The sequence below is a fragment of the Lolium perenne genome, chromosome 4 (genome assembly GCF_019359855.2).
Source record: "Lolium perenne isolate Kyuss_39 chromosome 4, Kyuss_2.0, whole genome shotgun sequence".
NCBI lineage: Eukaryota > Viridiplantae > Streptophyta > Magnoliopsida > Poales > Poaceae > Lolium > Lolium perenne.
Window position 1 is genome coordinate 252,836,537 of NC_067247.2, and position 23,003 is coordinate 252,859,539.

Below are 23,003 nucleotides of genomic sequence, written 5' to 3' on the forward strand. Positions count from 1 at the left end.
GTTCTCCAGCCCAAACCCTGTATCGCGGCCACGTGGAGGGCCATTTATACCGGCTAGTAACTGGGCCGCCTTTAGTCCCGCATGTATAGTCCCGGTTGGTCAACCGGGACTAGAGCCCATTACGGGCCGGGACTGAATGCCCTGTCTCCACTAGTTATTGCTCTCAAAAAACCCTACCGATAGGTTAATATTACGTTAATAAACACATTAAATATCTTAACAGCTAAAGTTTTCGTAGACCCATCAACAACCTGATCTTTGGTGGAAATGAACTTGATATCTAGCAATAGAAATTTATTAGCAAGCCTTTCTCAGACAAAGTAATAGTCAATCTCAATATATTTTTTACGGAGAGATATGTAGCACCAAATTTATCACACTATAAACACAAGTGTTCTCGGAGAGAAACACCAAGTTCTCGAAGTAATGCAACCATCCAAATGAGCTTAGTAGTAGCATTACCTAGAGCCTTATATTATGTTCAATACTTAAACGTGGAGAGTCTATCATCAAGATTGCCTGCCCAAAAAAAGCTCAATAAATTTATTTTCCCAAAAAAGGTAGTCTCTCCACTAGAAGTAATGCAACCATCCAAATGAGCTTAGTAGTTGCTTGTTTGCGAGCACTTCATGAAATACGATAAGGACCAAAAAAAAAAGATACCAAAACCTCTAGTGGAGAGTCTATCATCAAGATTGCCTGCCCAATCAGCATCTGAAAATGCACTGAGAAGTGTAGAAGGTGAGTAGTCCAACCTTGACAGTTTCTTACATATATCGTAAAATTCTTTTAGCAGTCGTCTAATAAATGGTTGTAGGGTCATCAAGAAAATGACAAACTTTGTTGACCGGTAACCAAATGGCAGGCCGTGTGTCAGAGTCAAATACTGGTGAGCACCAACTATGCTTCGTAATGAGTACTATCCTAAGATCCAAGAGGAGATCCATCAGCCAATGATAATTTTATAGTGAGAGACAATGGAGTAGGCCGGGTAGGTTGTACAATTCTTGAGTCCAACTTTATCCAATAAATCATAACATCGACTTCACACTGTTGGGGAACCCCAAGAGGAAGGTATGCTGAGCACAGTAGTAAGTTTTCCCTCAGTAAGAAACTAAAGTTTAATCGACCAGTAGGAGAAAGGCATGACTTCTGAAGGTGTTGCTAGCTGACTAGTGGCAGGGCGTACTACCGGCGTCAGCAACAACGTGAAACCTACACACAACACAACTAAAATACTTTGCCCCAAATTATAGTGAGATTGTCAATCGCACCGGTTCTGCTGAACATAAAGGATTAAATGTATCGAGTGGAAAGAGATGTTTGCAGTAAATAAAGAGAAGAAATCTTTGCAGTAAGTAACATAGCATGATTGCAGTGGTTGAATTTATCATGTAAAGGAAAGGACCGGGGTCCACAATTCACTAGAGGTGTCTCTCCATAAATATAAATAGCATGCTGGGTGAACAAATTACAGCTGGCCAATTGAAAAATATCGACCATACATGACAAGATGATTACTATGAGATTCGTTTGGGCTACAACATAATACATAGAACGTAATCCAACTGCGTCTATGACTAATAATCTACCTTCCGGTTATCGTCCGAACCCCTTTCAGTATTAAGTTGCAAGCAACAAATTATCGCATTAAACAATGTGTCTAAAGTAAACAATATAATTACCCTTTGATAAAACATTGTTGCTTTCTCCCCAGTACCAACAACACATCTACAATCTTACAAGTTACTATCACTCTCCCAGATTACTAGAGGCATAAACCTATTATCGAGCATAACTACCCACTCTTGGAGTCACAAGCATCTACTTGACCAGAGTATCTACTAAAAACGGAGAGCATGCCAGATCACAAATAACATATGACAAGAATATATAATCGACCTCAACATAGTATACAATATTCATCGGATCCCAGCAAACACAACATGTAGGATTACATAAGGATGATCTTAATCATATTGGGCAGCTCACAGGATCTATTCATGAATCACAAATTGGAGAAGACAACCATCTAGCTACTGTTATGGACCCATAGTCAAGGGATGAACTACTCACGGATCACTTAGGAGGCGGGCATGGCGATGTAGATGCCTCCGACGATGATTTCCCCCTCCGGCAGGGTGCCGGGAAGAGTTTCAGAACCCCCGAGATGGGTTCTGTGATGGCAGCCGCAATGGAACTTTTCGTGGATGGAGGCTCGGGTATTCAGGGTTTTTCCCGAGATCGTGATTAAATAGGCGGAGGGGCGATGTCGGTGGAGGCTAGGGTGGCCCACACCACCCCTAGGTGCAAGCCAGGGTCAGGCCGCCCCTAGGGCAGGTGACATAGGCATCCCCAATGGGCCTGCCGAAAATGGTACCCGGGGTTTACTGAAGGCCCACGAGTCGACGAATACGAAGCTCGGAAGCCCAATTAGTTGTTGATAAGGAAAGATAGGATTGTATTAGGAATAGAGAGATTTGTAACTTTACGGGTCGAACTCAAAGAGTCTCCCGGAATCTGTAAACTTGTGTAATACGAAACCCTCGGCTCCGCCTCCTATATAAGGGGGAGTCGAGGGACGAAGAGAGGATCGATTCCATTGTCAACACAACCCTAGTTTTCTAGCAGTCGAGTACTTTTCCGGCTGAAACCCTCGAGATCTACTTGCCCTCTACTTCCAACTAAAACCTAGTCTACAATCCGTAGGCATTGACAAGTTAATACCTTGTCAATTGCGCCGTCCGCGGGGATTAGAGGCGACAAGGAGCTGATTTCGATGGCACGTTCAAGATCGTCGATGTCGTCGGTGGCAAGCAACGCGATGGACAGAGGTAAACGGATCGAAACTGATCTAGTCGATTTTGTACCTCACCCGCCCTCCCGTTTGGATGCATATGCGTATCTGGAGGAGCCTATGGAGATGACGTTCGGAAGGTTCCACTTCCGCGTCGGAAAAGAAGGATCGCATCGTTTCGAGGTTCCGATTTCGTCGGGATCATCGGCGGTCGGTTCCGATTTTTCGGACTCATCGTCATCGTTCGAGATAGGCGATGAGGAGATTTCGCCGCCACACTTCGTCAAAACTACGACAAGCGAAAAGCTCGCCAAGATCTTTGGCAAGATGTCCTTCGAGTCGTCTGCAGACTCAAATATAAGCAGCGACTCAGACAGCGTCGACAGCTTCAGCTTCATCAACAAATCCACTTCTGTTAGAGAGGTCTTCGCCTATCTATACGACTGTGTCACCAATCCCGACAAAGGTCAAAGTTCAAAATATCATCAAATCTATGCAATTGGAGATACAAGTCGACCTCAGCAGGAGACATCAGAGGATTTCGATAATGCGGGAAATCCGTACGTCGATCCCGCTGATCTTACGCGAGGCCTGGGAACCAAATATGTCGGACCTGGAACACGACAGATGGTGCAATTTCCACAGGTAGTGTGGGATAGAGTTGCAAGAGCTATTGATGGCACAGAGCCAATGACTGTAACTGCGACAGCTATAGAGTTACAAGCATATCAATATAGACTCGCCCGTGCTAGATGGGAGCTCGAAAAACAGAAAGTTGAGCTGGATAGGAGGCAAGCCGCGGCTTCCGCGTCAAGCAGGCGAATAGCGGAGTTGAGCCGACAATCAGGTAGTTCGGGAGGAGACAGTCACAGAGCAGCTCGAAATAGGGCAAGGACTCGGTTGCAACATATACCTGAGGCTGAGAGGGACAACCTAGTTCAAAACCTCGACATGTCCATTATGTCGATAGACACGAGGGGGAATATTATTCCCAAGACACCAGAAGCTGGATACATGGAGACACAAGCTTTCATCCTGGTATTTAGGCCACCTCCTGGAGATCCAAGAGAAGCACTGTATAACATGGCCATGGCAGAAGTTGGAGCCATGGGAACAGCGTTCGCAAATACGCCTCCCGAAAGATCCGCAAGGCAAAATAGTCCACGACCTACCGTAGCGGTGCAAGACCCTGCGAGAACAAGTGGGGAAAGAGATACAAAGACACAAGCAAAGGTCGATAGAGCGCGACACGAAAGAAGAGAACGACGGCATTCGCCAGAGGTTGACGAAGAGGATATGTTTGGGCTCCCGTGCTTTACGAGACGAGTCCGTAAAACTCGAGTTCCATCAGGATTTAAGCTACCCGATAATTACAAAAAATTCGATGGCCTGCAAGATCCCGATGACTGGTTAATCGACTACCTAGAGACAGTGAAGTTAATGGGTGGTACTAGAGCAACAGCCATGCAAAGCATTCAAGTACACTTGAGTGGAGCTGCAAGATCATGGATAAAGAAGTTGTCTCCTGATTCTATCGATAGCTGGGAAAGTTTTGAGGATATACTTGTGAAGAACTTCCGGTCAACGTGCAAGAAACTCGCATCATTGGAGCAGCTGAGGGCTTGCAGACAAAAATATGACGAACCGATAAGGATGTACATCCAGAGGTGGAACATCATCAAAAACTCGGCAGAAAACATATCTGACGAGAGAGCAATAGATGCATTTGTTGCCGGAATTCGAAGGAGGTACTTTGTTGAGGACTTAGGAAGAACCAACCCAAAAACAATAGCAGCACTCATGGAAATAGCAAATCGCTGGGCAGATGGAGAAGATGATGTTCATAACAGACGGCACAGGTCACCTGAGGATGAGCGCAACCGAAATTTTCAAAATAGGTGACGATTCTCTCGACAGTTCTCAGATTATGGTGTGCCTGGCCAAATATCGGCTGGCTTTCGAGGAAATAGCGGAGGAAACAATCGAGATGATTATCAAAAAAGTGGCGACCAGCGAAGTGATTCCAAGGACGGTTCCCGTCCCAATAGGCAAAATAATGGACCAAGGTTTCAGAGGCCGTATGCATCACCCGAGGATCTCTTAAACGGACCATGCCAAATGCACTTTTACCTCGTCAACAATGGAAAGAGGCAGTCAGGACATCTGCAGAAGGACTGCCGAACTTTTCTAGCACTACATAGATATGCAGGGCATACCAACACGTAGACAGTAAACAGAAACCCCCAGGGGCCAAGGAGTGAGATCCACCTTCCACCTCCACCTGCAATCACGGATGCAAATCGACACCTATTGCAATTGGCGGCAGCTCCACAACCAGGTCCTAATATCGACACCAGCGGTGCGGTCTCGATGATTCAGAAAGGCACGCCATCCAACAGAACTCAGAAAATAATTTCGCGGCAAGTTTTTATGGCAGAGAAGATGCCTCAACCAACAATAGAGTACCCGAACTGGTCAGGGCAAGACATTGACTTCACCATAGCTGATCACCCGCAACAAGTTCCACGGCCAGGACAGTCTTCTTTGATATTACCAGTGGTGATTGCGGGATTTGACATTTCGCGAGTATTCATTGATAGCGGAAGCAGCCTAAACCTCATGTACGCAAATACATTGAGGAAAATGAACATATCCTTAGCAAACTTGTTACCAACTGATACGCGTTTTCATGGTATTACACCGGAGAAGCCGAGTTATCCGCTGGGAAAGATTAATCTCGATGTTCAGTTTGGAACCAGAGAGAATTACAGAATAGAGAAGTTGGAGTTCGAGGTTGTGTATTTTCCGTCACAGTATCATGCTTTGTTGGGAAGACCCACCTATGCTAGATTTATGGTGGTACCACATTACACATACTTGTTGTGGAGACTCCCCGGACCCAAGGGCCCAATCACAGTGAAAGGAAGTTTTGCACTAGCTGATAAGTGCGACAAGGATTTTCATCGACTGTCAGAAACTTTCGGGATGCAAGTAGAGTACATGGCGTCAAGGTTAACAACTGATTACGACGTGTTGCCAGACGTAGGGAGGCCACTCAAAGAGCCTACCTTCGACACTACTAAAGATTCTAAGGAGGTGCAGATCCACCCGACAGATCCCAAGAAAACGACGTCTATTGCAACAAACATGGACCTCGCATAGGAAAGCGCGCTCGTTGAGTTCCTCCGTGAGCACTGGGAAATATTCGCATGGTGTCCAACTGACATGCCAGGAGTACCCAGGGAACTTGCCAAGCACCGTTTAATTTAGATCCAATGGCGAAACCAATCAAACAACCTTTGCGGTGTTTTTTGAAACCAAACCGCAAAGCTATGCTGTCAGAAATCAATCGGCTGAGAGACGCTGGTTTCATCAAGGAGTTACATACAGAAGCCACGTGGGTAGCTAACCCAGTACTGGTCCCGAAGAAAATCACAGAAGTCCTTCGCATGTGCGTCGACTTTACGTGTCTCAATAAACACTGTCCAAAGGATCACTTCCCCTCCCAAGGATCGATCAAATTATCGACTCCACGGCAGGTTGTGAACGTCTTTCCTTCCTGGATGCATATTCTGGTTATAACCAGATCCGATTAAAAGAGGAAGATGAGGTCAAAACAGCTTTTATAACACCTTATGGTGTGTTCTGCTACATGATACGTCTCCGACGTATCGATAATTTCTTATGTTCCATGCCACATTATTGATGTTATCTACATGTTTTATGCACACTTTATGTCATATTCGTGCATTTTCTGGAACTAACCTATTAACAAGATGCCGAAGTGCCAGTTGCTGTTTTCTGCTGTTTTTGGTTTCAGAAATCCTAGTAAGGAAATATTCTCGGAATTGGACGAAATCAAAGCCCAGGGGCCTATTTTCTCACGAAGCTTCCAGAAGTCCGAAGGAGAGACGAAGAGGGGCCACGGAGGGGCCACACTATAGGGCGGCGCGGCCCCCCCTTGGCCGCGCGGCCCTGTGGTGTGAGGCCCCCGTGCCGCCTCTTGACCTGCCCTTCCGCCTACAAATAGCCTCCGTGACGAAACCCCCAGGACCGAGAACCACGATACGGAAAACCTTCCAGAGACGCCGCTGCCGCCGATCCCATCTCGGGGGATCCAGGAGATCGCCTCCGGCACCCTGCCGGAGAGGGGAATCATCTCCCGGAGGACTCTACGCCGCCATGGTCGCCTCCGGTGTGATGTGTGAGTAGTCTACCCCTGGACTATGGGTCCATAGCAGTAGCTAGATGGTTGTCTTCTCCCCATTGTGCTATCATTGTCGGATCTTGTGAGCTGCCTATCATGATCAAGATCATCTATCTGTAATTCTATATGTTGCGTTTGTTGGGATCCGATGAATAGAGAATACTTGTTATGTTGATTATCAAAGTTATGCTTATGTGTTGTTTATGATCTTGCATGCTTTCCGTTACTAGTAGATGCTCTGGCCAAGTAGATGCTTGTAACTCCAAGAGGGAGTACTTATGCTCGATAGTGGGTTCATGCCTGCATTAACACCTGGGACAGTGACAGAAAGTTCTAAGGTTGTGTTGTGCTGTTGCCACTAGGGATAAAACATTGATGCTATGTCTAAGGATGTAGTTGTTGATTACATTACGCACCATACTTAATGCAATTGTCTGTTGCTTTGCAACTTAATACTGGAGGGGGTTCGGATGATAACCTGAAGGTGGACTTTTTAGGCATAGATGCAGTTGGATGGCGGTCTATGTACTTTGTCGTAATGCCCAATTAAATCTCACTATACTCATCATGATATGTATGTGCATTGTCATGCTCTCTTTATTTGTCAATTGCCCAACTGTAATTTGTTCACCCAACATGCTGTTCGTCTTATGGGAGAGACACCTCTAGTGAACTGTGGACCCCGGTCCAATTCTCTTTACTGAAATACAATCTACTGCAATACTTGTTCTACTGTTTTCTGCAAACAATCATCTTCCACACAATACGGTTAATCCTTTGTTACAGCAAGCCGGTGAGATTGACAACCTCACTGTTTCGTTGGGGCAAAGTACTTTGGTTGTGTTGTGCAGGTTCCACGTTGGCGCCGGAATCCCTGGTGTTGCGCCACACTACATCCCGCCGCCATCAACCTTCAACGTGCTTCTTGGCTCCTCCTGGTTCGATAAACCTTGGTTTCTTTCTGAGGGAAAACTTGCTGCTGTGCGCATCATACCTTCCTCTTGGGGTTGCCCAACGAACATGTGAAATACACGCCATCAAGCATATTTTCTGGCGCCGTTGCCGGGGAGATCAAGACACGCTGCAAGGGGAGTCTCCACTTCTCAATCTCTTTACTTTGTTTTTGTCTTGCTCAGTTTTATTTACTACTTTGTTTGCTGCATTAAATCAAAATACAAAAAAATTAGTTGCTAGTTTTACTTTACTTGCTATCTTGTTTGCTATATCGAAAACACAAAAAAATTAGTTTACTTGCATTTACTTTATCTAGTTTGCTTTATTTACTGTTGCCAAAATGGCCAACGCTGAAAACACTAAGTTGTGTGACTTCACAACCACAAATAATAATGATTTCTTATGCACACCTATTGCTCCACCTGCTACTACAGCAGAATTCTTTGAAATTAAACCTGCTTTACTGAATCTTGTCATGAAAGATCAATTTTCTGGAATTAGTTCTGATGATGCTGCTGCCCATCTTAATAATTTTGTTGAACTATGTGAAATGCAAAAATATAAAGATGTAGATGGTGATATTATTAAACTAAAATTGTTCCCTTTCTCATTAAGAGGAAGAGCTAAAGATTGGTTGCTATCTCTGCCTAAGAATAGTATTGATTCATGGACTAAATGCAAGGATGCTTTTATTGGTAGATATTATCCCCCTGCTAAAATTATATCTTTGAGGAGTAGCATAATGAATTTTAAACAATTAGATACTGAACATGTTGCTCAAGCTTGGGAAAGAATGAAATCTCTGGTTAAAAATTGCCCAACCCATGGACTGACTACTTGGATGATCATCCAAACCTTCTATGCAGGACTAAATTTTTCTTCACGGAATTTATTGGATTCAGCTGCTGGAGGTACCTTTATGTCCATCACTCTTGGTGAAGCAACAAAGCTTCTTGATAATATGATGATCAACTACTCTGAATGGCACACGGAAAGAGCTCCACAAGGTAAGAAGGTAAATTCTGTCGAAGAAACCTCTTCCTTGAGTGATAAGATTGATGCTATTATGTCTATGCTTGTGAATGATAGGACTAATATTGATCCTAATAATGTTCCATTAGCTTCATTGGTTGCACAAGAAGAACATGTTGATGTAAACTTCATTAAAAATAATAATTTCAACAACAATGCTTACCGGAACAATTCTAGTAACAACTATAGGCCATATCCTTATAATAATGGCAACGGCTATGGTAATTCTTATGGAAATTCTTACAACAATAATAGGAGTTCACCCCCTGGACTTGAAGCCATGCTTAAAGAATTTATTAGTACACAAACTGCTTTTAACAAATCTGTTGAAGAAAAGCTTGGGAAAATTGATATACTTGCTTCTAAAGTCGATAGTCTTGCTGCTGATGTTGATCTTTTGAAATCGAAAGTTTTGCCTAATGAAAATCATCATAATAAGATTGTTACTACAGCAAATGCCATTCAAGTTAGAATTAATGAGAATATAAGATTAATGGCTGAGCTGCGTGCTAGGTGGGATAGAGAAGAAAATGAAAAACTAGCTAAAGAGAAGAATATAGCTAAAGTTTGGACTATTACCACCACTAGTAATGCTAATGCTACACATGTTGCTGCACCTTCTACTCATACTAATAAAAGAATTGGTGTTAGCAATGTTTCCACTTCTAATGCAAAGCGCTAAAACTGCTCGAAATCGCTAAAACTACTGAAACTGCTGTGATAAAGGCTGCTGAAATTTTTTCCAACATTGGGGATGATGATCCCATTGCTTTAGATTATAATGGTTTGAATTTTGATGATTGCCACATCTCTGAAGTTATAAAGTTCTTGCAAAAACTTGCTAAAAGTCCTAATGCTAGTGCTATAAATTTGGCTTTCACGCATCATATTACAAATGCTCTCATAAAAGCTAGAGAAGAGAAACTAGAGCGTGAAGCCTCTATTCCTAAAAAGCTAGAGGATGGTTGGGAGCCCATCATTAAGATGAAGGTTAAAGATTTTGATTGTAATGCTTTATGTGATCTTGGTGCAAGTATTTCTGTTATGCCTAAGAAAATTTATAATATGCTTGACTTGCCACCGCTGAAAAATTGTTATTTGGATGTTAATCTTGCTGATCATTCTACAAAGAAACCTTTGGGTAAAGTTGATAATGTTCGCATTACCGTTAACAATAATCTTGTTCCCGTTGATTTTGTTGTCTTGGATATTGAATGCAATGCATCTTGTCCCATTATATTGGGAAGACCTTTTCTTCGAACTGTTGGTGCTACCATTGATATGAAGGAAGGTAATATAAAATATCAATTTCCTCTCAAGAAAGGTATGGAACACTTCCCTAGAAAGAGAATGAAGGTACCTTTTGACTCTATTATGAGAACAAATTATGATGTTGACACTTCATCTCTCGATAATACTTGATGCACACTTTGCGCCTAGCTGAAAGGCGTTAAAGAAAAGCGCTTATGGGAGACAACCCATGTTTTTACCTACAGTACTTTGTTTTTATTTTGTGTCTTGGAAGTTGTTTACTACTGTAGCAACCTCTCCTTATCTTAGTTTTGTGTTTTGTTGTGCCAAGTTAAGCCGTTGATAGAAAAGTAAGTACTAGATTTGGATTACTGCACAGTTCCAGATTTCTTTGCTGTCACGAATCTGGGTCCACCTCCCTGTAGGTAGCTCAGAAAATTAAGCCAATTTACGTGCATGATTCTCAGATATGTATGCAACTTTCATTCAATTTGAGCATTTTCATTTGAGCAAGTCTGGTGCCATTTTAAAATTCGTCAATACGAACTGTTCTGTTTTGACAGATTCTGCCTTTTATTTCGCATTGCCTCTTTCGCTATGTTGGATGAATTTCTTTGATCCACTAATGTCCAGTAGCATTATGCAATGTCCAGAAGTGTTAAGAATGATTGTGTCACCTCTGAATATGTCAATTTATAATGTGCACTAACCCTCTAATGAGTTGTTTCGAGTTTGGTGTGGAGGAAGTTTTCAAGGATCAAGAGAGGAGTATGATGCAACATGATCAAGGAGAGTGAAAGCTCTAAGCTTGGGGATGCACCCGGTGGTTCACCCCTACATATATCAAGAAGACTCAAGCGTCTAAGCTTGGGGATGCCCAAGGCATCCCCTTCTTCATCGACAACATTATCAGGTTCCTCCCCTGAAACTATATTTTTATTCCATCACATCTTATGTGCTTTTTCTTGGAGCGTCGGTTTGTTTTTGTTTTTTGTTTTGTTTGAATAAAATGGATCCTAGCATTCACTTTATGGGAGAGAGACACGCTCCACTGTAGCATATGGATAAGTATGTCCTTGGTTTCTACTCATAGTATTCATGGCGAAGTTTCTCCTTCGTTAAATTGTTATATGGTTGGAATTGGAAAATGATACATGTAGTAATTGCTATAAATGTCTTGGGTAATGTGATACTTGGCAATTGTTGTGCTCATGTTTAAGCTCTTGCATCATATGCTTTGCACCCATTAATGAAGAAATACATAGAGCATGCTAAAATTTGGTTTGCATATTTGGTTTCTCTAAGGTCTAGATAATTTCTAGTATTGAGTTTGAACAACAAGGAAGACGGTGTAGAGTCTTATAATGTTTTCAATATGTCTTTTATGTGAGTTTTGCTGCACCGGTTCATCCTTGTGTTTGTTTCAAATAAGCCTTGCTAGCCTAAACCATTGTATCGAGAGGGAATACTTCTCATGCATCCAAAATACTTGAGCCAACCACTATGCCATTTGTGTCCACCATACCTACCTACTACATGGTATTTTCCAGCCATTCCAAAGTAAATTGCTTGAGTGCTACCTTTAAAACTCCATCATTCACCTATGCAATATATAGCTCATGGGACAAATAGCTTAAAACCTATTGTGGTATTGAATATGTAATTATGCACTTTATCTCTTATTAAGTTGCTTGTTGTGCGATAACCATGTTTACTGGGGACGCCATCAACTGTTCATTGTTGAATTTCATGTGAGTTGCTATGCATGTTCGTCTTGTCTGAAGTAAGGGCGATCTACACTGAGTTGAATGGTTTGAGCATGCATATTGTGAGAGAAGAACATCGGGCCGCTAACCGAAGCCATGTTCCATGGTGGAAGTTTCAGTTTTGGACAACAATCCTCAAATCTCTAATGAGAAAAGAATTAATTGTTGTTGAATGCTTAAAGCATTAAAAGAGGAGTCCATTATCTGTTGTCTATGTTGTCCCGGTATGGATGTCTAAGTTGAGAATAATCAATAGCGAGAAATCCAATGCGAGCTTTCTCCTTAGACCTTTGTACAAAGCGGCATAGAGGTACCCCTTTGTGATACTTGGTTAAAGCATATGTATTGCGGTGATAATCCAGGTAGTCCAAGCTAATTAGGACAAGGTGCGGGCACTATTAGTACACTATGCATGAGGCTTGCAACTTATAAGATATAATTTACATGATGCATATGCTTTATTACTACCGTTGACAAAATTGTTTCATGTTTTCAAAATCAAAGCTCTAGCACAAATATAGCAATCGATGCTTTTTCCTCTATGGAGGACCATTCTTTTACTTTCAATGTTGAGTCAGTTCACCTATTTCTCTCCACCTCAAGAAGCAAACATTTGTGTGAACCGTGCATTGATTCCTACATACTTGCTTATTGCACTTATTATATTACTCTATGTTGACAATATCCATGAGATATACATGTTACAAGTTGAAAGCAACCGCTGAAACTTAATCTTCTTTTGAGTTGCTTCAATGCCTTTACTTTGAATTATTGCTTTATGAGTTAACTCTTATGCAAGACTTATTGATGCTTGTCTTGAAGTGCTATTCATGAAAAGTCTTTGCTTTATGATTCACTTGTTTACTCATGTCATATACATTGTTTTGATCGCTGCATTCACTACATATGCTTTACAAATAGTATGATCAAGGTTATGATGGCATGTCACTCCAGAAATTATCTGTGTTATCGTTTTACTCGCTCGGGACGAGCAGAACTAAGCTTGGGGATGCTGATACGTCTCCGACGTATCGATAATTTCTTATGTTCCATGCCACATTATTGATGTTATCTACATGTTTTATGCACACTTTATGTCATATTCGTGCATTTTACGGAACTAACCTATTAACAAGATGCCGAAGTGCCGATTCTTGTTTCTGCTGTTGTTGGTTTCAGAAATCCTAGTAAGGAAATATTCTCGGAATTGGACTAAATCAAAGCCCAGGGGCCTATTTTCTCACGAAGCTTCCAGAAGTCCGAAGGAGAGACGAAGAGGGGCCACGGAGGGGCCACACTATAGGGCGGCGCGGCCCCCCTTTGGCCGCGCGCGGCCCTGTGGTGTGGGGCCCCGTGCCGCCTCTTGACCTGCCCTTCCGCCTACAAATCGCCTCCGTGACGAAACCCCCAGGACCGAGAACCACGATACGGAAAACCTTCCAGAGACGCCGCCGCCGCCGATCCCATCTCGCGGGATCCAGGAGATCGCCTCCGGCACCCTGCCGGAGAGGGGAAACATCTCCCGGAGGACTCTACGCCGCCATGGTCGCCTCCGGTGTGATGTGTGAGTAGTCTACCCCTGGACTATGGGTCCATCGCAGTAGCTAGATGGTTGTCTTCTCCCCATTGTGCTATCATTGTCGGATCTTGTGAGCTGCCTATCATGATCAAGATCATCTATACGTAATTCTATATGTTGCGTTTGTTGGGATCCGATGAATAGAGAATACTTGTTATGTTGATTATCAAAGTTATGCTTATGTGTTGTTTATGATCTTGCATGCTTTCCGTTACTAGTAGATGCTCTGGCCAAGTAGATGCTTGTAACTCCAAGAGGGAGTACTTATGCTCGATAGTGGGTTCATGCCTGCATTAACACAGGACGATGTGAGAAAGTTCTAAGGTTGTGTTGTGCATGTTGCCACTAGGGATAAAACATTGATGCTATGTCTAAGGATGTAGTTGTTGATTACATTACGCACCATACTTAATGCAATTGTCTGTTGCTTTGCAACTTAATACTGGAGGGGGTTCGGATGATAACCTGAAGGTGGACTTTTTAGGCATAGATGCAGTTGGATGGCGGTCTATGTACTTTGTCGTAATGCCCAATTAAATCTCACTATACTCATCATGATATGTATGTGCATTGTCATGCTCTCTTTATTTGTCAATTGCCCAACTGTAATTTGTTCACCCAACATGCTGTTCGTCTTATGGGAGAGACACCTCTAGTGAACTGTGGACCCCGGTCCAATTCTCTTTACTGAAATACAATCTACTGCAATACTTGTTCTACTGTTTTCTGCAAACAATCATCTTCCACACAATACGGTTAATCCTTTGTTACAGCAAGCCGGTGAGATTGACAACCTCACTGTTTCGTTGGGGCAAAGTACTTTGGTTGTGTTGTGCAGGTTCCACGTTGGCGCCGGAATCCCTGGTGTTGCGCCGCACTACATCCCGCCGCCATCAACCTTCAACGTGCTTCTTGGCTCCTCCTGGTTCGATAAACCTTGGTTTCTTTCTGAGGGAAAACTTGCTGCTGTGCGCATCATACCTTCCTCTTGGGGTTGCCCAACGAACGTGTGAAATACACGCCATCACTACAGAACAATGCCTTTTGGGTTAAAAAAACGCGGGAGCAACATATCAGCGGATGATGCAGAAGTGTCTCGCCACACAGATTGGCAAGAACGTTCAAGTATACATTGATGATGTCGTCATAACAACAAAGAAGGGCTCAACCTTGATCGAGGATCTCAAAGAGACTTTTGCTAACATCGATAAGTTCTGCCTCAAGCTGAACCCGACGAAGTGCTCTTTTGGCGTCCCTGCGGGAGAACTTCTCGGGTTTCTGGTGTCAGCAAGAGGAATCGAGGCTAACCCGGAAAAAATCCAAGCCATCATGACGATGCGGAAGCCAACAAAGTTAAAGGAGATATAGCAATTGACTGGGCGAGTCGCAGCTTTAAGCAGATTTGTCGCCAGGCTGGGAGAAAAGGTGTTGCCGTTCTACGCCTTGATCAAACAAGGAGAAAAGTTCGAGTGGAACGAAGAAGCAGATAGAGCTTTTGAGGACCTCAAGCGCACAATCTCGACACCACCAACCTTGGTGGCTCCTGATACGCGTACAGCACGCGTCCGTTGGGAACCCCAAGAGGAAGGTGTGATGCGTACAGCGTTAAGTTTTCCCTCAATAAGAAACCAAGGTTTATCGAACCAGTAGGAGCCAAGAAGCACGTTGAAGGTTGATGGCGGCGGAGTGTAGTGCGGCGCAACACCAGGGATTCCTGCGCCAATGTGGAACCTGCACAACAAAACCAAATTACTTTGCCCCAACGTGATAGTGAGGTTGTCAATCTCACCGGCTTGCTGTAATAAAGGATTAGATGTATAGTGTGGATGATGATTGTTTGCAGAAAATAGTAGAACGAGTATTGCAGTAGATTGTATTCGATGTTAAGAATGGACCGGGGTCCACAGTTCACTAGTGGTGTCTCTCCGATAAGATAAATAGCATGTTGGGTGAACAAATTACAGTTGGGAAATTGACAAATAAAGAGGGCATGACCATGCACATACATGTTATGATGAGTATTGTGAGATTTAATTGGGCATTACGACAAAGTACATAGACCGCTATCCAGCATGCATCTATGCCTAAAAAGTCCACCTTCAGGTTATCATCCAAACCCCTTCCAGTATTAAGTTGCTAACAACAGCCAATTGCATTAAGTATGGTGCGTAATGTAATCAACAACTACATCCTTAGACATAGCATTGATGTTTTATCCCTAGTGGCAACAGCACATCCACAACCTTAGGGGTTGTTGTCACTCCCCCAGATTTAATGGAGACATGAACCCACTATCGAGCATAAATACTCCCTCTTGGAGTTACAAGTATCAACTTGGCCAGAGCCTCTACTAGCAACGGAGAGCATGCAAGATCATAAACAACACATAGTTGATATTGATAATCAACATAACATAGCATTTAGTTATTCATCGGATCCCAACAAACGCAACATGTAGCATTACAGATAGATGATCTTGATCATGTTAGGCAGCTCACAAGATCCAACAATGATAGCACAATTAGGAGAAGACGACCATCTAGCTACTGCTATGGACCCATAGTCCAGGGGTGAACTACTCACTCATCACTCCGGAGGCGACCATGGCGGTGAAGAGTCCTCCGGGATGTGATTTCCCTCTCCGGCAGGGTGCCGGAGGCGATCTCCTCAATCCCCCGAGATGGGATTGGCGGCGGCGGCGTCTCTGGAAGGTTTTCCGTATCGTGGCTCTCGGTACTGGGGGTTTCGCGACGAAGGCTTTAAGTAGGCGGAAGGGCAGGTCAAGAGGCGTCACGAGGGCCCCACACAACAGGGCCGCGCGGGCCCCCTATAGGCCGCGCCGCCCTACTGTGGCGGCGCCCCGTGGCCCCACTTCGTCTCCTCTTCGGACTTCTGGAAGCTTCGTGGAAAAATAGGCCCCTGGGCGTTGATTTCGTCCAATTCCGAGAATATTTCCTTACTAGGATTTCTGAAACCAAAAATAGCAGAAAACATCGACTGGCTCTTCGGCATCTTGTTAATAGGTTAGTGCCGGAAAATGCATAAATATGACATAAAGTATGCATAAAACATGTAGGTATCATCATTAAAGTGGCATGGAACATAAGAAATTATCGATACGTTGGAGACGTATCAGCATCCCCAAGCTTAGTTCCTGCTCGTCCCGAGTAGGTTAACGATAACAAAGATAATTTCTGGAGTGACATGCCATCATAATCTTGATCATACTATTGTAAGCACATGTAATGAATGCAGCGATCCAAAACAATGGTAAATGACATGAGTAAACCAATGAATCATATAGCAAAGACTTTTCATGAATAGTACTTTCAAGACAAGCATCAATAAGTCTTGCATAAGAGTTAACTCATAAAGCAATAATTCAGAATAAAGGCATTGAAGCAACACAAATGAAGATTAAGTTTCAGCGGTTGCTTTCAACTTGTAACATGTATATCTCATGGATATTGTCAACATAAAGTAATATAACAAGTGCAATATGCAAGTATGTAGGAATCAATGCACAGTTCACACAAGTGTTTGCTTCTTGAGATGGAGAGAAATAGGTGAACTGACTCAACATAAAAGTAAAAGAAAGGCCCTTCGTAGAGGGAAGCATTGATTGCTATATTTGTGCTAGAGCTTTGGTTTTGAAAACATAAAGAGAGTATAAAAGTAAAGTCACTACAAGAAAAGTTGCCATGGCCGACGAAGTTGAAGTCGCGCCGTGGTTGCTGGTGTACCATGGCCGACGAATTTGGGTCTGTCCGTTGTGCATGTCAAAACGTTTTTTTTCTCGTTTTTGAGGCCACCTAGCCCGACGAAACCGGCCAAAACGTTGCGTATGGTGGCCCGGGACGTGGTGCATCTCGAATTCTCGGGTTCGCCGGCCGAGTCAACGCAAATCCGCACCACCGAGGGATGTAGGGCCCAGATGGCAGCCTCTCTGGCATTGTTTTTTTTCTCGATCGCGCCATCTCGTTCAACGCTCTCCGATCGAGCCGTTTACGATGCAGGATCATGGGTCCTGCATGTCATCCTCTATGAACCAAAATTCTTTCTATTCTTGGATTTTTTTGACACCCTGATTTCTGGCTACTTCCTTTTTCTTTTGATCCCTTGCCGCCTTGGAAACGTTGACACCGCTACTGCTAAATGGGACCCGCATGTCATCCTCTATGTACTATAAAACTTTCTTTTCTAGGATTTTTTTTGGAACGTCATATTTGGTCACTTGCCTTTTTCTTTCGATCCCGTGCAGCCTCTCAAACGGTGATACCGCTGCTGCTAAATGGGACCCGCATGTCATCCTCTATGTACAATCAAGTTTCTTTTCTTGAATTATTTTTGGCTCCTGATATTTGGTCACTTGCATTTTTCTTTCGATCTCATGCCACGTTGAGGACCCTGCAGGCTCATGGGACCCGCATGTCATCCTCTATGTTAAAATTTCTTTTCTTGGATTATTTTTGGCTCCTGATATTTGGTCACTTGCCTTTTTCTTTCGATCTCGTGCAGCCTCTCAAACGGTTATACCGCTGCTGCTAAATGGGACCCGCATGTCATCCTCTATGTACACTCAAGTTTCTTTTCTTGAATTATTTTTGGCTCCTGATATTTGGTCACTTGCCTTTTTCTTTCGATCTCATGCCACGTTTGAAACGTTGAGGAACCTGCTGGCTCATGGGACCCGCATGTCATCCTCTATGTGCTATAAAAGTTTATTTTCTTGGTTTTTTTTCACCCTCTGATTTTTGGCTATTTCCTTTTTCTTTTTATCCCTGCCGCCTTGGAAAAGTTGAGTAAGGCTGACTCATGGGACCCGCATGTCATCCTCTATGTACAATCAACTTTCTTTTTCTTTTGATCTCAAGCCGCATTTGAAACGTTGAGACCGCTGCTGCTAATTGGGACCCGCATGTCATCCTCTATGTACAATAAAGTTTTTTTCTTGGATTATCTTTGGCTCCTGATATTTTGTCACTTGCCTTTTTCTTTCGATCTCATGCCGCCTTTGAAACGTTGAGTAAGATGCTGGCCATGGGTCCCGCATGTCATCCTCTACGAACAATAAAAGTTTCCTTTCTTGGAGTTATTTTTGACCCCTAATTTCTGGCTATTTGCCTTTTTCTTTTGATCTCCTGCCCCCTTTGAAACGATGACGATGCAGCTGGCAGGTCGGTCCCACATGTCATCCTCTGTGAACAATAAAAGTTTCCTTTGATGGATTTATTTTGAACCCCTAATTAATTTCGGGATATTTCCTTTTTTCCTTTGATCCCCTGCCGCCTTGGAATCGTTGAGGATGCTGCTGCCTCATGGGTCCCGCATGTCATCCTCTCAGAACGGTAAATGTTTCTTTTATTGGATTTTGTTGACCAAACGATTTTTGGCTTATTTTTTCTTTCGATCTCCTGCAGCCTTTAAAACGTTCAGGGCGCTGCTGGCTCACGGGTCCCACATGTCAACCTCTATGAACAATAAACGCTGAGGATGCTGCTGCCTCATGGGTCCCGCATGTCATCCTCTCAGAACGAAAATGTTTCTTTTCTTGTATTTTTTACGAACAGATTTTTGGTTTATTTTTTCTTTCCATCCCCTGCCGCTTTTAAAACGTTGATGACGCTGCTGGCTCATGGGTCCCCGATGTCAGCCTCCCCGTACAAGAAACATGTGATATCTTGATTATTTTGCAGACAATAAACATTGTATTTCACTCTGAGCTATTGCAAACGGATAAATTAAATCTTTATTTTTACATAAACAAACTTATATGTTGAATCTCCTTGTTTTGTGTTTTTGCGAAGCATAGGTCTTTCCTGTTTTTTTAGAAAATTCTGAACTTTCCTGTTTTGGAGTGGGCTGAAAATTTACGAGTCAAAAGGCCAAGCAGGATAGTTCGAAGGCCCAGATGTCCAGATGCAGCCCAATTGAGATCTTTCTTCTTCGATTTTTTTCACCCCCTGATTTCTAGCTACTTCATTTTTCTTTTGGTCCTGTGCCGCCTTGGAAACGTTGAGACCGCTGCTGCAAAATGGGACCCGCATGTCATCCTCTATGTACAATAAAATTTCTTTTCTTGGATTATTTTTGGCTCCTGATATTTGGTCACTTGCCTTTTTCTTTCGATCCTGTGCAACCTCTCAAACGGTGATACCGCTGCTGCAAAATGGGACCCGCATGTCATCCTCTATGTACAATCAAGTTTCTTTTCTTGAATATTTTTGGCTCCTGATATTTGGTCACTTGCCTTTTTCTTGCGATCTCATGCCACGTTTGAAACGTTGAGGAACCTGCAGGCTCATGGGACCCGCATGTCATCCTCTATGTACTATAAAAATTTCTTTTCTTGGATTATTTTTGGCTCCTGATATTTGGTCACTTGCCTTTTTCTTTCGATCCCCTGCCGCCTCTTAAACGGTGATACCGCTGCTGCAAAATGGGACCCGCATGTCATCCTCTATGTACAATCAAGTTTCTTTTCTTGAATTATTTTTGGATCCTGATATTTGGTCACTTGCCTTTTTCTTTCGATCTCATGCCACGTTTGAAACGTTGAGGAACCTACTGGCTCATGGGACCCGCGTGTCATCCTCTATGTACTATAAAAGTTCATTTTCTTGGGTTTTTTTCACCCTCCGATTTTTGGCTATTTCCTTTTTCTTTTGATCCCCTGCCGCCTTTGAAACGTTGACGACTCTGCTGGCTCATAGGTCCCACATGTCAGCCTGTATGAACGATAAAGCTTTCCTTTCTTGGATTTTTTTTACCCCTAATTTCTAGCTACTTTCTTTTTCTTTTGACAGCTGCTGTAAAATGGGACCCGCAAGTCATCCTCTATGTACAATAAATCTTGGATTGTTTTTGGCACCTCATATTTGGTCACTTGCCTTTTTCTTTCGATCTCATGCCGCCTTTGAAACGTTGAGTAAGCTGCTGGCTCATGGGTCCCGCATGTCATCCTCTACGAACAATAAAAGTTTCCTTTCATGGAGTTATTTTTTACCCCTAATTTCTGGCTACTTCCTTTTTCTTTTGATCCCCTGCCGCCTTTGAAACGTTGAGGATTTTGCTGGCTCATGGGTCCCACATGTCAGCCTATATGAACAATAAACCTTTCCTTTCTTGGAGTTATTTTGACCTCTAATTTCTGGCTATTTTGCCTTTTTTTAAATCCTGTGTCGCCTGGGAAACGTTGAGGATGCTGCTGCCTCATGGGTCCCACATGTCATCCTCTCAGAACGAAAAATGTTTATTTTTTTGGATTTTTTACCAACAGATTTTTGGTTTATTTTTTCTTTCGATCCTCTGCCGTCTTTAAAACGTTGACGACCCTGCTGGCTCATGGGTCCCCGATGCCAGCCTCCCCGTACAAGAAACATGTGATATCTTGATTATTTTGCACACAATAAACAGTGTATTTCGCTCTGAGCTGTTGCAAACGGAAAAAATAAATCTTTATTATTAAATAAACAAACTTATATGTTGAATCTCCTTGTTTTTGTTTTTGCGAAGCATAGGACTTTCCTGTTTTGGAGTGGGCTGAAACTGTACGAGTCCAAAGGCGTCCAGCAAGATAGTTCGAAGGCCCAGACGGCCAGATGCAGCCCAATTGAAATCTTTCTTTTCTTGAATTTTATTGACCCCCTGATTTCTGGCTACTTCCTCTTTTTTTGTTGGTCCTGTGCTGCCATGGAAACGTTGAGTATGCTGCTACCTCATGGGTCCCGCATGTCATCCTCTATGTAAAATCAAGTCTCTTTTCTTGGATTTTTTTACCCCCTTATTTTTGGTCACTTGCCTTTTTCTTTCGATCTCATGCAGCCTCTGAAACATTGAGGAAGCTGCTGGCTCATGGGACCCACATGTCATCCTCGGTATTATAAAAGTTTCTTTTCTTGGATTTTTTTCACCCTCTTATTTTTGGCTATTTCCTTTTTTCTTTTGATCCCCTGCCGCCTTGGAAACGTTGAGTAAGCTGCTGACTCATGGGACCCGCATGTCATCCTCTATGTACAATCAAGTTTCTTTTCTTGAATTATTTTTGGATCCTGATATTTGGTCACTTGCCTTTTTCTTTCGATCTCATGCCACGTTTGAAACGTTGAGTAAGTTGCGGACTCATGGGACCCGCATGCCATCCTAATTTCTGGAGTTTTTTTTACCCCCTAATTTCTGGCTACTCTTTTTCTTTTGATCTTAAGCCGCATTTGAAACGTTGACACCGCTGCTGCAAAATGGGACCCACATGTCATCTTTTATGTACAATAAAGTTTCTTTTCTTGGATTATTGTTGGCTCCTGATATTTGGTCTCTTGTCTTTTTCTTTCGATCTCATGCCGCCTTTGAAACGCTGAGGAAGCTGCTAGCGCATGGGTCCCGCATGTCATCCTCTATGAACAATAAAAGTTTCCTTTCTTGGAGTTATTTTTGACCGCTAATTTCTGGCTACTTCCTTTTTCTTTTGATCCCCTGCCGCTTTGGAAACGTTGAGTAAGCTGCTGAAGCAAGGGGCCCGCATGTCATCCTCTATGTACAATCAACTTGCAAGATCTTGGAGCGAAAGAGCTTGTATAAGTGGGACCCATATGCCATCCTCTATGTACAATAAAAGTTTCTTTTCTTGGATTATTTTTTGCTCCTGATATTTCGTCACTTTCCTTTTTCTTTCGATCTCATGCCGCCTCTGAAAAGTTGAGTAAAGTGCTGGCACATGGGACCCGCATGTCATCCTCTATGTACAATAAAGTTTCTTTTCTTAGATTTTTTTTACCCCCTGATTTTTGGTCACTTGCCTTTTTCTTTCGATCATATGCCGCCTTTGAAATTGAGGTCGCAGGTGGCTCAAGGGTCCCACATGTCAGCATCTATGAACAATAAACCATTCCTTTGTTGGATTTATTTTTTACCCCTAATTTCTGGCTATTTGCCTTTTTCTTTTGATCCCCTGCCCCCTTTGAAACGCTGCTGGCAGGTCGGTCCCACATGTCATCCTCTATGAAGAATAAAAGTTTCCTTTTTTGGATTTATTTTTGACCCCTAATTTCTGGCTATTAGCCTTTTTCTTCTGATCCCTGCCGACTTCGAAATGATGAGGATGCTGTTGGCAGATCGGTCCCACATGTCAGCCTCTATGAACTATAAATGTTTCCTTTCTAGGATTTATTTTTTACCCCTATTTTCGGGCTACTTGCCTTTTTCTTTGAAACGTTGAGGACGCTACTGTCTCATGGGTCCCACATGGCATCCTCTCTGAACAATAAACCTTAATTTCTTGTTAACTACAGGTTTATCAGTATTATTTTTGCAGACTAATACAAGCTCTTTCGCTCCAAGATCTTGCAAGTTGATAGATTAAATCATGGAATTATCAGGATAAGTTTTAAATTTCAAATCCACTTTATGAATTTTTAAAAA